The following is a 13,184-nucleotide window of genomic DNA, read 5'->3' as shown; positions in this document are numbered from 1 at the left end:
GAGTCAGGCTGATCTGTAGAAAAGCTACTGCAGGCAAGGTTCAGACTGCAGCCTGCAAAGGTCAGCACTATAAAGCACTGCTTCCTTCAGTCACACAGCATAGTAAACTCCCACACAAAGCCATTTTCCAGTGGTCAAACTATCTCCCCTCCTACTTCTAAGGATTTCTGAGGCATTACCAATGTTTGTACTTTAACAAAACCCAAGAAGTTGTGTTATTTTCACTTGTAATTTAGCACAGTGGAGAGGAAGTAGAACAGTTGCCAGCTTCACTACCACTACCAGAACTGCAATTTACCTCACAGCGTACCCTCTTCACTATGTTCCCCAACAGAGGGAATATGTCCCTGTTACAGATTTGAAAGATTTGATGCCTTTAACCTTACCTGAGTCCACCCATCCCAAGTCATCCGTATTACAAATATTTGTACAAAACAAAAACCAAAAGAAGCAAACACTATTGTATTCTATTGCTCACATCAGTTAAAATGTCTTCTTGGAGGGAAAATAGAGAAGTTCATGTTTGCTCACTGGAGATCAATGCACCCAGGTCTGAAAATATATAACACACCTTCATCCCCTCCAAAACATGCAATACATAATTAATTTGCAGTATAGTGATCAGGTAGAAGAATCAGCTATAGAGACTTCACTCAAACAGGAGAATTACTTACCCAGATACCTATTTTTTTAATTTTTCCTTCCTTCTGATTGAACCACTGCTTTTGGTTGTCCACTGATACCAACCTTGCACTTGACCTTGAAGCAAAAGACTACTTGGAGGCTTGCTTCAAGAACTGATGACCTACTTCCAACCTCACGCTGACCAATTCGTAGTTGTAAAACAGCCTCAACCAAGTTTAGAAACCACCTTTTGAATTCAACATAATCACTGCAGCCCTCAGAATAGACTAAGGCCACATGCTCAAGACCTTGAACTGAGTACACAGGCTGTTTGTAACTACAAGCATTAGACCCTGCCCTCCCCAGTCGCTAATATTTTGCTTCTTCAATACAAAAAAAGCTAAATACTAGGGGGCTCAAAGAATCAGTCAGCAACAGCACAATTCCATGAGGAACTCTACTTAGTTTTCTGTGTTATTAGTACTGACATTGGTGATGAGATATTTTTCCTTTAAGCTCAGTGCTTTCTTGTACTTGAAGTTTCTTGATCCAAGAGATCTGACCTCTCTTGAACAGAGAAACTTCAGGTCTCAAGTCCAAGGGCACGTTCCAAAGCGCGGAGGTGAACACAAATGCTCCCAGGCTGGCTGAGGAGACAGCCCCGTTCCCTGTAAAGCAATGTGGTAAAAATAAGCTGCTACCACCACACGGTTTAACTCTTGCCTGGGCACAAGCAGGGCACCACGAGCTTTCCAGCAGCAGTTACTTTTGATGTCACTGCTTTCTCTCACAGACCCGACCACCTTATCTCCAGCAGCAGCCCGACGGAGGCCAGCACTCAGATGGGCCACCGTGCCCACAGGCGCTTTGCTGGCAGCCCAGGCAGCTCACGCAGACATTCAGAAGGCTCCAAGTGTCGCCAGTCCTGTTCAACAGGAACAAGAAACGTACGCGCCTCGGAACAAAAGCATCGTCGGACTCAGTTAAATCCCCGCAGCGCTCTATTCCTACCTCACACGGGAAGGAGGCCTGCAAAGCCAAAGCCGCTCAGCCTTCCATTTTAGGCCAGTTTACCTCACACCACGCGCGACCGAGTGCTTAGGGGAAAAAAAACAAACAAACGCTATTTCAAGAGCACGCCTGCAAGCACGGCCTCCTCGAGGCGGGCACCGGCGAGAGCCGGCGACTGAGCGCAAGGCACCGCGCTCCCGGCCCGGGCTGGAAGCACCCGCGCTGCCCCCGCGGGCCGGGCAGCGCCCACGGCCGGGTGACAGCCCGCAGATCCGGCCTCGAGGCACGGGGCGAAGCGACCCCTCCGCGGCCACCCGCCCGGACAGCCCGCGGCCTCTTCGGCCCTCGTTCCCCGCTCACCTCCCAGCAGCGGCGGCAACAACGCGCAGAGCAGTGCGCGGCTCCCCCAGCGCCGCCCTATTTAAGCGGAGCACGGCGGGAGCGGCGTGTGCGTGTGCCGGGCCCGCCCCTCCGCCCTCACCGCCCCACAGGGCGCTATGGCCGGGCCCGCCTCCCTCCTTCCCTCCCTCGTACCCTCCTCGCCGGGGCCTGCGGGCGGTCACTGCCTGCCCCTACGGCCTGCCCGGCCCCGCGCCCGCAGCTCCGCCCGGGGCTGGGAGCCGTGCCGAAGGCTGGGAGGCTGGTGGGAGTGCTGCAGAGGACGCATAAGCAGATAATATGAAAAATACACGCTGCTCTTGATACCTCACTAATCCTTTCTAACTTAAAAAGGTGACAGTTTGCGATGTTTCCTTACACCTCTGCAAGCGACACTTCATCCAGTGCAACTCTGCTAAAAATACGTGCGTTTTGTGAAAAGAAAGCATTCAAAGGACATTTTGCTCATTGCGGCCGAGTTACACAACCCTAAATATTGCTTGTGAGGGGGTCTGAAGCACATGGGGTCATTTCAGCAACCTCTGAGAGCTGTCCTGGTTTGGCCGTGTGCCCCACGAGCCCACTTGATTGGTAAATCATCAACCCAAATCTCAACGTTCTGCTGTTCTGTACATGCCCTATTGCTGTGGTTTCTACCCTCCGGTGTTTAATGGGTTACCTGGGTTATTTTAGGGGGAGGGAGCTTTAGACTACACACATTCCTGTACATCCATAGTATTCGGTAAAGTATTGGAGGTCCTATTATTTCATGTAAAGACAACCTCTGTTTCCTTACGCTTCAGCTTTTACTGGAGTACAGCAGGAAGGGGACATCCCGGTCAGATGGAAGCGTTCCAGAACGACCAGGACTGTGTTCACTCCTTAGTACAAAAGAGGAGTGTACTGTGAATTGCTCCATAGTGCCACTTAACTGCACTCAGATCACCTTGTGGAGAGCCTCACAGATGCAAAACAAATTCCTTTCTCCTGAAAGGAAATGGAAACCTGTCATCCAGGAGTGCATCCAGCTGCCAGTGGGCATGAAGGCCATAGCACAGCCAAAGCCATGGGAATTAAGCCCCGGGGCACAGACAGTATGGCCATCAGCTCTCCACGGCAGTTGCACTCCACTGGTTTGTTCTATTGCACCACACTTTGTGTTACTGTAGACAGAGCCAGCCTCTGTCAAGTGATTTTTGCACCATGTCCATAGTTTTGGATGAAGGCACCAATCAAGTGATGTGGAAAAAAAACAACTCAGGCACTGGAGAATTCTATTTTTTTTTTCCCATGAATGTTTCTATCTGCCAACCACCAAAAACTCACATTTATTTAATCTACTATGCAACTTAATCCTTCATTATCACATCCTTCCCCACATCTGAGCAGTCTTCTGAAGGACAGAAATCACATTTTTCAGCCCTCTCAGAGAAACTTAAATGAACTTTGCCTTGCCTCCCCCTGGAAAGAGTGTTCCTAGTAGGTGTGTCTGCATGTCCACCTTTCTCTATCTGTGTCTGTACCCTTTTGTGAATCTGTCATCAACATGAAAGTGCAAAACCACCAGCTGAGTAGTATTTGAATATGTAACTCACTAATGCCATGTATCACCTCTCTACTCCTACTTGATGCTCACCTGGCTGTACATCCAGGGACCAAAGTTCTCTTTGAAATTGGCTTTTTCCTGATGATCAGAAAAGAAAAGGACTTAGTCTCAACCGGGTTACTGAGAAAAACATATAAACAAAACACAGAAGTAGTAGCCATATGTAAATAGAATCCATAATGAAAATATTGGACTCTCTTATGCAGGGGTGCTCAGGAAACAGCTCCTGTGGATCGATATATTCCTATTGGTGCCACTGCCCCTTGTCCTTTCACTGGGCAGCACTGAGTAGAGTCTGCCTCCTTCTTCTTTCCACCCCCACAATAGATGTTTATGCATACCAACAAGATGTGCCCTCATGACAAGCTTTCCCTTCTTTGCTCAGCCTCTCCGTGTGATAAAAGCTCCAATCCCTTAGCGCAATTCATTGGTCTCTCTCCAGGGTGCTCATGTCCCTCTTGCACTGGAGAGCCCAGGCTGGACCCAGCACGCTAGCCATAGTCTCCCCAGTGCTGATACAGTACCACTGGTGTTGAAGTACGACTCTTATATACATCTATTAGCTATCATGGATGAAGTAAATTAAGCATCTGACAGAAACATCACTTGGCTGCATTATTTTCACTCTGATTTACTGAGCATGCACATCACTGTGCTGAATCTGGTCCTTTCTCTTTGGGAACCATCCCAAGTGCATAATTTATATAACAAATAGACTGTCTAGCCTCTACCATGTTGTAACTGCATCTGCTCACACTTGCTTAAAATATCAAGGGAAGAGAAAACAAAGAAATTCTTTGTAAATAAGCACTTCAAGATGTCTATCATATACTGCCATTAAAAAACATGAGCTACTGGATCCACTGAACAGTCATAATCCCTTATGTTTCTTCAACTCTCTCCATAGTGAGAAATGGAATAATTTTCATTTTACATTTGTAACTGTTTAATACACTTGAGAAATGGATTATAAATGCTGATGGCAATTGCCAAGGCTCAGGATGAATGTCTGCCAGTGATGGAGGATGAGTAAGGAGCCCAGGGGGACTGCAGCAGCAGCAATGTCCCAAGTGCAGTCCCAGAGTATGAAAGCAGAGAGAGAAAAAAAAAAGTAAAACTTTGTGACATAGAAGAAAAGAGATGCGATACACCTATAAGTATATGCAGACTTCAATTTACTTAGGGAGGATATTTTGAGGAAAAAGGAGGAACAGAAGTAGAAAACCAACTTAAAATTGCAAATATATGTTGTTGTTTTTTAAAATGTAATTGCTTTGTTGGCTTTCGAGGTTTTTGTGTTTTTATTTTCAAACTCATGAAGGATTTTCCAGCTATTCCTACTATTCCTTCCACTTTCTGCTTTTGTCTTTGTTGATCAGAGTCCCTGCCTGGCTTCCACTCAGAACACAGGACCCCTCCAGAGCACAGCGTGAACCCCCAGAACGGGAAGGAGATAGCAGGCTCTTGGGGAATGGCACCCTGCCAAGGAAAAAAAAAAACAGACACTGTGGCCACAGCTCTTTCAGCTTGCTTACGTCAGGCCAATGACAATACTATTTCTTCATGTGACAAGGTACTGAGGTAAAAACACAGATCTGGAAAAAACAAACCTAAGTCAGTAGCAGATTCAACTGTGCTAAAGCTGGTTCATTTGCTTCATATGCTGTATTTTCCCCCTTTCCACTGTCAGGCTGTACTTAATCCCAAGCTTCCCTCATATGAACAATCAACAGAAAGCTTTTCAGATTTGAGCCATTCAAATGAAACCTCAAGCATAAGGATGTTCTGCTTCTCGTTTATGGCAGTGTAATACAAACAAGCCAGACATGCCCTTTTGTTAACTTTTCCTCCTACCTCCTATAAAATATTTTCCCAATGACCGTTCCCCTGTGTGTCTCTTGGAGGACTGAAGGCACCACACAAAGGAGAAAAAAGTTCGCATTCTTTACTTCTAAAATCTACTTGAGCAGAGAAGCTAGAACATGTAAAGCCACGTTACAGAAATGCATGAACTGATCATAGTAGTCTGAATATTAAGTGAAATATTACACAGAGATAAACAGAGCAAGAGAGCTCAGAAGTTAAATATTTATTTATGCTTAAACTCCAGCTGAGAAGTGAAGTCTCCATCTCAGAAAAATAAAAGACTGTCTCAGGAATATATCCTGAGCACAATCCTTTCTGGCTGACAAAAAGAGTGTGTTGTTTTATTTGGTACATCATACAGCTCACCTGAATATGTTTAACATAAAAAAGAGCAGCTGTGCCCAAAGCAGTGACGGACTACAGTATATTGAAAGTCCCCATTAGAAATGAGCTGCAAGCACACAGCATGTTCTCACATTCTTCACATACTCACAGCTTCTCCTAACTGCTGCAAGGAGTGGTACACTGATGCACAAGTACAAGTTCAGCCCTGGGAGCCTGCTTCTAGAGGATGTCTGAGGAAGGTGTGCACCCTCCTCACATCTGCCAGTGCAGCACTGCACTGCACGGTCTCGTTTGGACCCCTCTGACTCCATGCTAGCACCTACAAGAGCCAAAAGGGAACCATGAGAAGAATTAACAGAACAAGAGCTTAAATATAGTGACTGTGGTGTAGCGTCCTTTCCACTTTGCTGCAAATCTGTGCTGAGAAAGGGTGAGAAGGAGAGCCAGCATGCAGGTTAATGTGGTGGGGAAGGTGAGCCTTGGGAATATTTTTAATAAAGGGCTTGTAGACGTGGATAAGATCAGTATGGCCAACGTTCAAACCATGAAAGTATTTGACAACAAGGCACATAAGTAAACTACATCTTCACTTGGGATAAAAGCCAATCAGGGGATTAAAACAGCATCTTGTCAAGGCTCTGCATCATAAATTATCTGCATTGACTCTTGTGATGGGTGGAAACAATTCCGCCCTCTCTCTGCAATGGTGTGATTCACCTAGGTATGCTGCATGGTTAGACAAATAGGTCTGGCTTTTGAATAACAAACCTTCCCATCCAAGCTCCCTTCTTGCCCTGTCGGATGTGAAAAAAAGGTAAAATATACCTCTCCCAGGTAAAATATTGTCAATAAGCAGAAAATGAGCATTGTTTGACCGTGTGTGTCTTGCCAGGAACCACCCTTAATCAGACCAACCACAAGTTGGGCATATACCTTGTTGTCCACAGAAACCAGCAATTGGTTACAGTACTGGCACAGTTTCCCTGCTGGTGAGCACTGGACAGTATGTGGCCTGGCATCGTGCACAGACCCAAGCTTTAGAGATAGGAAGCCATGTTGTTCTTAGAAGTGGAGTTTCCCTCTCCTGCTCCTGAACAGCACAGGCAGGTCAAGCCGTTGCCTCTGACCTGGTAGCTCCCTAACCCATCCCAATGACCTGCTTACAACACTCACAGCCCCAGCTACTCACCTCAGAGACCTCAGAGATTCAGATAGTGCACACATGCAGCACTCAGGTGACCGTTTGGACTGTAGGGTCATAAATCTAAGTGTGCAGAATGCTTTTGATACCTCTTTGTTGATCTCCTTTTACAAAGGAGATTCCTTTGTCTTACGTAGAGATGAGTCTGGGGGAATACTTTAAAAATACTTCAAGTAACAAACTGCTTATTGTTATAAAACATTATCATTTGAAGTGTTTAACTTTTTTGTTTGTTTTATGTAACAGTGTGAACACCTATACTTTGGTACTTAAGAGACCTGATTTTCCAAAATCTCTGTCTAGAAATATTTAGGAGCAACAAACTCTGCTAGAGACAAAGAAACCTAAATTGGCCTGTGTCTAAAATAAGTTCTTTCCTTATATATTCTACTAAACAACAGTGGCAGATCCTACTTCAAGGTCATTTAACCTCTGTGTGAAAACACACATTTTATATGACCAAATGGAAGACTCCATGTTATCCCTCAACATTAAACATAGCTGATAGTGTATCTCTCAGTGAGGCTGAAAAGCCTTTTCTGAAGGAAATAGGAAGAAACCTGCTCTGCCACTTGTTCAAGACCAAGACTTACAGTTCATCACCCATTTGGGTATCTCTTCCTAATCCAGTTCCTTTTACTGCAGAATATAATGTGCACTGCAAGACCCAAGAGCCAATTAGTCATGTATCTTGTCCCAGCAGGATTACCAGGCACAGAATATTCGGTATTTGCAAAAAGTACCGTTTAACAAAAGGAAAAACAGAAAGTACAGTTCTGCAACACACACACGTGTTCTGCATCTCTCATGAAAGCCCAGGCTTCACCGTGAGCATGCCATCCTGCTGGAGCTAGCTAGGATCTCTGTGCTGTGGGATTTCATGCAGGATGAAATCTCATCCTGACTCCAGCTGATAGTGAACTTTCCAATGATTTCAACAAGACTGCTCAGCCTAAGGCAATTTAATGGGTGTGGGAGCTTGTGAATATACAGATCCATATTTTATTTGAAAAATAGACCTATAAGTTATTGCCACATACATATCACAGCAGCTATAGGGCACTTGGGTTCACGACCTATAGCAAAATCCATTTTAAGCAAGTCGCTAGCAAAACAGGGACAGGTGTCCAAAGATGTGCCATTTGAAAAGCTTAGATTTAAGTTGCTGCTTCTGCTTCAGGCACAAAGAAAGAGTTTATGTCTGGTTTTACATTTTTTCCAGCTATTGCCTTTTTCTAAGGAAAAAAAGTTAGTCTTATCCCTTGGAGGGACTAGAGTATATCTAGCTGCACGTTGAAAAAGTTAAAAAAAAAAAAATCAAAAGCAGTTTTGATTGAACACAAATTCATTTCTCTTCAAGCAATACTACATTACTGCAGTGCTTCCATATCAAAGGCTTATTGTAAGCTGCTCTGCTGGTCATCATTCTTACCCACGCAGCATTCATTCAGAGTAACTTCTTACAGCGCCCACCATGTCTTCCTATTTCCTCTTCTCTCATTCCTAAACTTAATTCCCCGCCTCTCCTGACCCACTTAACCCTCTTGGTCACCTGATGACAGAGCAACTTGAAGACAAGTGTCCAGTTCTACCAGTCCTTCTCACTGGTAATTCATTCGGCCCATGTTAAACAACAAGAAGACACATTCACTTGTTTATCTTACTCATTCTTTTACATTCCAGCATCCATTTGTTCAGTAGAGTGATCTTTTATTGCCTTGAATTAGTTTTGCATGGCAGCATCTCAAAATCCCACCCAGGCTTCCTCAGCATTGGTTTTTTTTTCATTGTTTTAATGATGCTTGAGTCCTGCTTCTTGTTGAAAGAATCAAGGACAGCGGCCCTCATTGTTTTCAAGCTCCTACTTCTGGATGCAGACACCTAGAGGCAGCACTGGCAACATTAGTAGACAAGGGCTGGTAGGGGTGATGACAGTAGGTAACAAACAGGGCTCTTGTGCCAATTACAGGCATTTCTCATACTCCATACAGGACTGCTCTGCCACTGGTCTCTGTCTGCTGCTCTATGGAGAGGCCAGAGCTTGTTTCCTCTGCTGGCATATGCTGCTTTTGTGTATAAAGGGCAAGAGGAGGCAATGCTCGCCCCAAGGTCATGGCAGAGTACACCTGCCCGTGGCCAGTGAGCATAATGCCCCATTCGCATTCCCATCTCACTTAGGTGGCAGCCAGCCAGCACTGCACTGCTTGGACTAACAGTTCCCTTTGGATGAGGATTTGCTGACAGAACTTCAAAAAGTACACATTTGGGGCAGATTTTGTTTTAGCTTTTATTTGCCTGAAGCAACCGTGGAATGTAAGGACCCAGGGGCATTAGTGTGCAGTGCTGAGTACATTAGAAAAAAAAAAAAAAAAGCATGATTAAAATAGACTCGCAGCTGAAATTGCTAAGGGTTGAAATACATGATTTGGCACCAATCACTGAGGAATGCAGTAGAAATCAGCTTGCCTTGACTGAGTAGCGATGACCTGAAAATTATCTAGTAAGCACAGGCAGGGAAGTTTTTGATGGAGTGTTTTTTGTGCTTACTATACACGCTGCCCACCTACAAGGTTAAATACATGCTCTGCTCTTTTTGCAAAAACCACAACGTGTGTTGGTCAGATGCCAGCATACCTTCCAGCCAACCCCAAACTTCCCAACTGTTCATTCAGCACATCTCTGCTGCGGAGATTGGCTCTGCATCCTACTGCTCCTCCTCCAGCACATGACATCAAAAAATCTCTGGCTCTCACAAGGATGAAAGGGCCTTGATCACATTCCCAGAAAGCAGCGTTGGGCATGGGTTTGCTCCATGCTGAAAGAGTTTTTCCTCCCACTCTGCACTCGTTGAGAATGCCACAGAGATTTCTCAGTGCCTGACAGCCTATTGAGAACACGAAGGAAAAACTATACCTTCCTAACCTGCAGGAAATTCCACCCAGCTAAAACACAGCAACAGATGCTTCCTGCAATTTATCATCACCTACTGCAGCAAAAGGTTGCTACCACAAGGGCATTTCTGACAGCTTAATTTGATAAGAACTGTGAAATGGAAATACAAAGATGGAATAAAAATGCAGAGACCATCTTCATCATTTTTCAGCAAGTCCAACCCAGGCCACACACATTAATAGTACCATCATTTTCACTATACCAACTAGAAAGAACTCAATTGTAAGTATGATAACACACGTGAATACTGGTGCTAGTTAGAAGCCTCATTCAGCTTCTTCTGGAGATGATGAAAATCTCTCCCCTGGCTTCAACAGAGTCTAGATTAGGATATGAATCATTCAGAGTGGGTACAGGGTATTGCCTCTATTGCTGTTTGCTGGTCTGTTAGGGTTTGTATCTGCAGTAAGGTAGCATTCCTTTTCCATGCTCGTAGCTGTAAATGCCCTTTGCACAGTCAGAATTTAAACATGCCTAGAACTTAAAAACATATATGTCTTAAAACACAAGTTCTCCAGGAAGTGAAAAATTCCCTTCAGCATCCATGGAAGACTCCCATGGAAATAGAGTACATACGCAAATGGGTATAACCAAAGTTTCCCTGACACTTTAAAGACATCAACTATCCATACTCTTCATGAAACAATTTTTCAATAAAGAATTATTACTGAGTTTTTCCAGGAGTACAGCACATATTATATGGTGTTCCTCCCATATTAAACCAATATGACATAAAGCCAGGATTTCAGCTGTAGGAAGCCATGGTGTACCAGCTATAAGGAGTACCTGCCTTCCCTTCTCTCTGGTGTCTGAGACACATGCCCACCTTTTCTTTAATGAGCCTTTTCCAGTCAGACCTCTCCAGACTATCACCAGCCAAAGCCAGAGGAGGAATTTCCAGCAACTGCAATGAGTGCTGCAATGGACTCCAGCAGAAACGATGCATAATAAGGAAACTTGTAGAAAGAACTAAGTTTTGTTGCCTAGCCCCTCAGTTATCATGACATTCCCAGCCCTACTTCCACTGAAACTCAAGACAAGATTTCCATGGCTTTCAACACAGCAAGGTTTGGCAAACGAAAGGACTGTCCCCAGTTTGCTTAACACTTCCTCTTTGAAACAGAAACACCAAAGCCAAACTTAAATTCCTATTAAAAAAAGAGTTCATTCTTCTTTCTTTTAGACACCCTCACTAGCTCTATGTACATTTGCTCATTCTTCCAGTAACTAAATAAAAGTGTTCTAGCCTCTGAGTAAGGGTAAGTGTTGTTGGTTTTTTTTTTAATAAAACCTCAATTAGGATCTAGGGGTTTTTTTGGGAGGTGGAAAGAGGGCCAAGAGTGAGAAGATGTGGTCAGTGGGGAGAACTAGGGGATTTATGGCTCTGTTAAATTCCCCTTTCTTCCCCCACAGTTAAATTTCTGTCCAGCTTCCTTCCACGCAGGAACATTGATTCCTTTCCAAAGCAAGCAAATAAATGGGATTTTATTTCAGTCCTGCAAGTCACAGAAAAGCACTTGCTTGGGTAGATAAATCAGGATTAGCAATTCTCTTTGCTGCTGCAAGTGTTAGAAATATGTTTATCACTCAAATGCTCTGTCCTAGCACTGTTATGAAACTTTCAATTTCAGCATGACTCCAGCTTGCAGACCGTCACGTTCCTTTATCTGTTTTGCTCATTCATTTGTGTGTGTGCATTTGAAGGAGATTTATTTAAGCAACTGTGTCTATTTAGTGACATTAGAGTTGGTAATAAGTTGACAAGTGACAAGAACACTTGGGTTGAGCGGAAAGAAAAAAATGTTAAATCAATATCCACACCTGCCAAATGATAAAAAGATGGAATATTCTCGTTTATATGGACATCACCTGAAAGTACACAGTGTAAATGAAATTCAGAAAGATTAAAGGAGTAATGTTTAATCAAAAGGTCTCTGCATGACGTAGAAGTGTGCAGCCGGCAACATCTTGCCCTGTCTGAGCAGTCCTGCAAATAAGCACAGTACATAGTGACTACCTTATCAGGGCTCTAACATCATAACTAAAGCACTAGGCACCTACAGGTGTATCTATCCTAAACTTCTTTGGGCTATTTGTTATCATAATTACAGAGTGCTTTCCCTGCAATGCCAAAGGGAGCAGCAAAACTTTGGATTGTGGATAGGAAAACCTTGGCAGGGCAAGTATATTATTTGATGAAAATTTGTTGCAATCCTTACTTACTATTCCATTTTTGTAGGGCTCTGTGTGCTGGCACCCTGCACACTGATGTCACACCCACAGCCACATGTCATACAGCTGCCCCAAGATAGTCATTCTACCTCTCCCACAACAGGACAGCGGGTTAGTCTGGAAACGAATGTTCATGTTCATTCTGTGTCATTGGAAATTATCAGGGCTATACATTTTCTGTAGTACATTGGTAAAATGTGGACCGAGATGGAAGATGCAGTGTTTAATACTACTTTTAATGGAGGCTTTTGTAGGGAGTAACCTAAAACAGGGCAGAGCTGACACCAGTGATGCTGGATAACCTCACAGGAAGGTTCAGAAGAATCAGAGACAACAACTCATAAATGCAATCCTGCATTAAACAAGGTTTGAAGGAGAAAAAAACAATGGCCTTCTGCAGGCTAGGAAAGCCATCGTCCTCGGTACAAAACCCCAGTGCAAGGGAGCTGCCCAGAAACTTTCCATCAGGCTGTCCAGGCCCAGCAGGCAGCTCCTATGCATCCTCACATGAAGTATTAAAGCACAAGTCACATAGGAGTAAGGGGAGTGAAAACTCCCACCAGAGTAAACACAACAGAGATATCTCTGAGCTGGTGCTGTCAGTGGCACAAGATGATAGGGCAATTGATGAGCTTTGACCAGAGCCGACACTCCACTTAAATAGACAGACCAGTCCAGATGGCTCTGAATAGCCAATTTGCTGGCCTCATTGCACAGAACAAGCACAACCTGAGGAACACAGTGGCCATAGCTCGCTCCCAGCGATCACTAGGAGCTGGAGAGGTGGCACAGCTCAGCCTCCAGTGCCCGTGTGTTATCATGCTGCAGCAGGACGCGGCTCTCCAGACACCACTACTGAGTGATGCTGTAGCCAATGTAGTAGATCCAAACCTGAGTTACCTGCAAGTGAAGCACAGCTGAAAGTGTGCCTTCATTTCGTGTTCCAAGCCAGCAGTGCTGCGTTCATCT

The 13,184-nt window shown here is 44.4% G+C and overlaps 1 protein-coding gene across 3 annotated transcripts in view; it reads right to left on the bottom strand.

Moving 5' to 3' along the window:
- The window catches only part of ACSL1 (acyl-CoA synthetase long chain family member 1), a 67,131-nt gene that overhangs the window by 32,204 nt on the left and 21,743 nt on the right, over positions 1–13,184 (bottom strand). The window contains exons 1-2 of one of the 3 annotated variants that reach the window (XM_065736540.1): positions 1,636–1,710; positions 1,348–1,549 (exon numbers count right to left, since the gene is read on the bottom strand). The exons of 1 other annotated variant lie outside the window; for it this stretch is intronic. The gene's annotated coding sequence lies outside the window, so the exon portion shown is untranslated. Of the gene's footprint in view, positions 1–1,347; positions 1,550–1,635; positions 1,711–1,995; positions 2,014–13,184 lie in introns of those variants that run through there. One more of the 3 variants, XM_065736543.1, reaches the window with a different exon arrangement.

Source organism: Cyrtonyx montezumae, unplaced genomic scaffold (assembly GCF_038088225.1).
Source record: "Cyrtonyx montezumae isolate F1298 unplaced genomic scaffold, pur_monq_1.0 scaffold_2, whole genome shotgun sequence".
NCBI classification, from domain to species: domain Eukaryota; kingdom Metazoa; phylum Chordata; class Aves; order Galliformes; family Odontophoridae; genus Cyrtonyx; species Cyrtonyx montezumae.
Note: the sequence above shows the minus strand (reverse complement) of the source record. Positions and strands in the feature narration are given on the sequence as shown.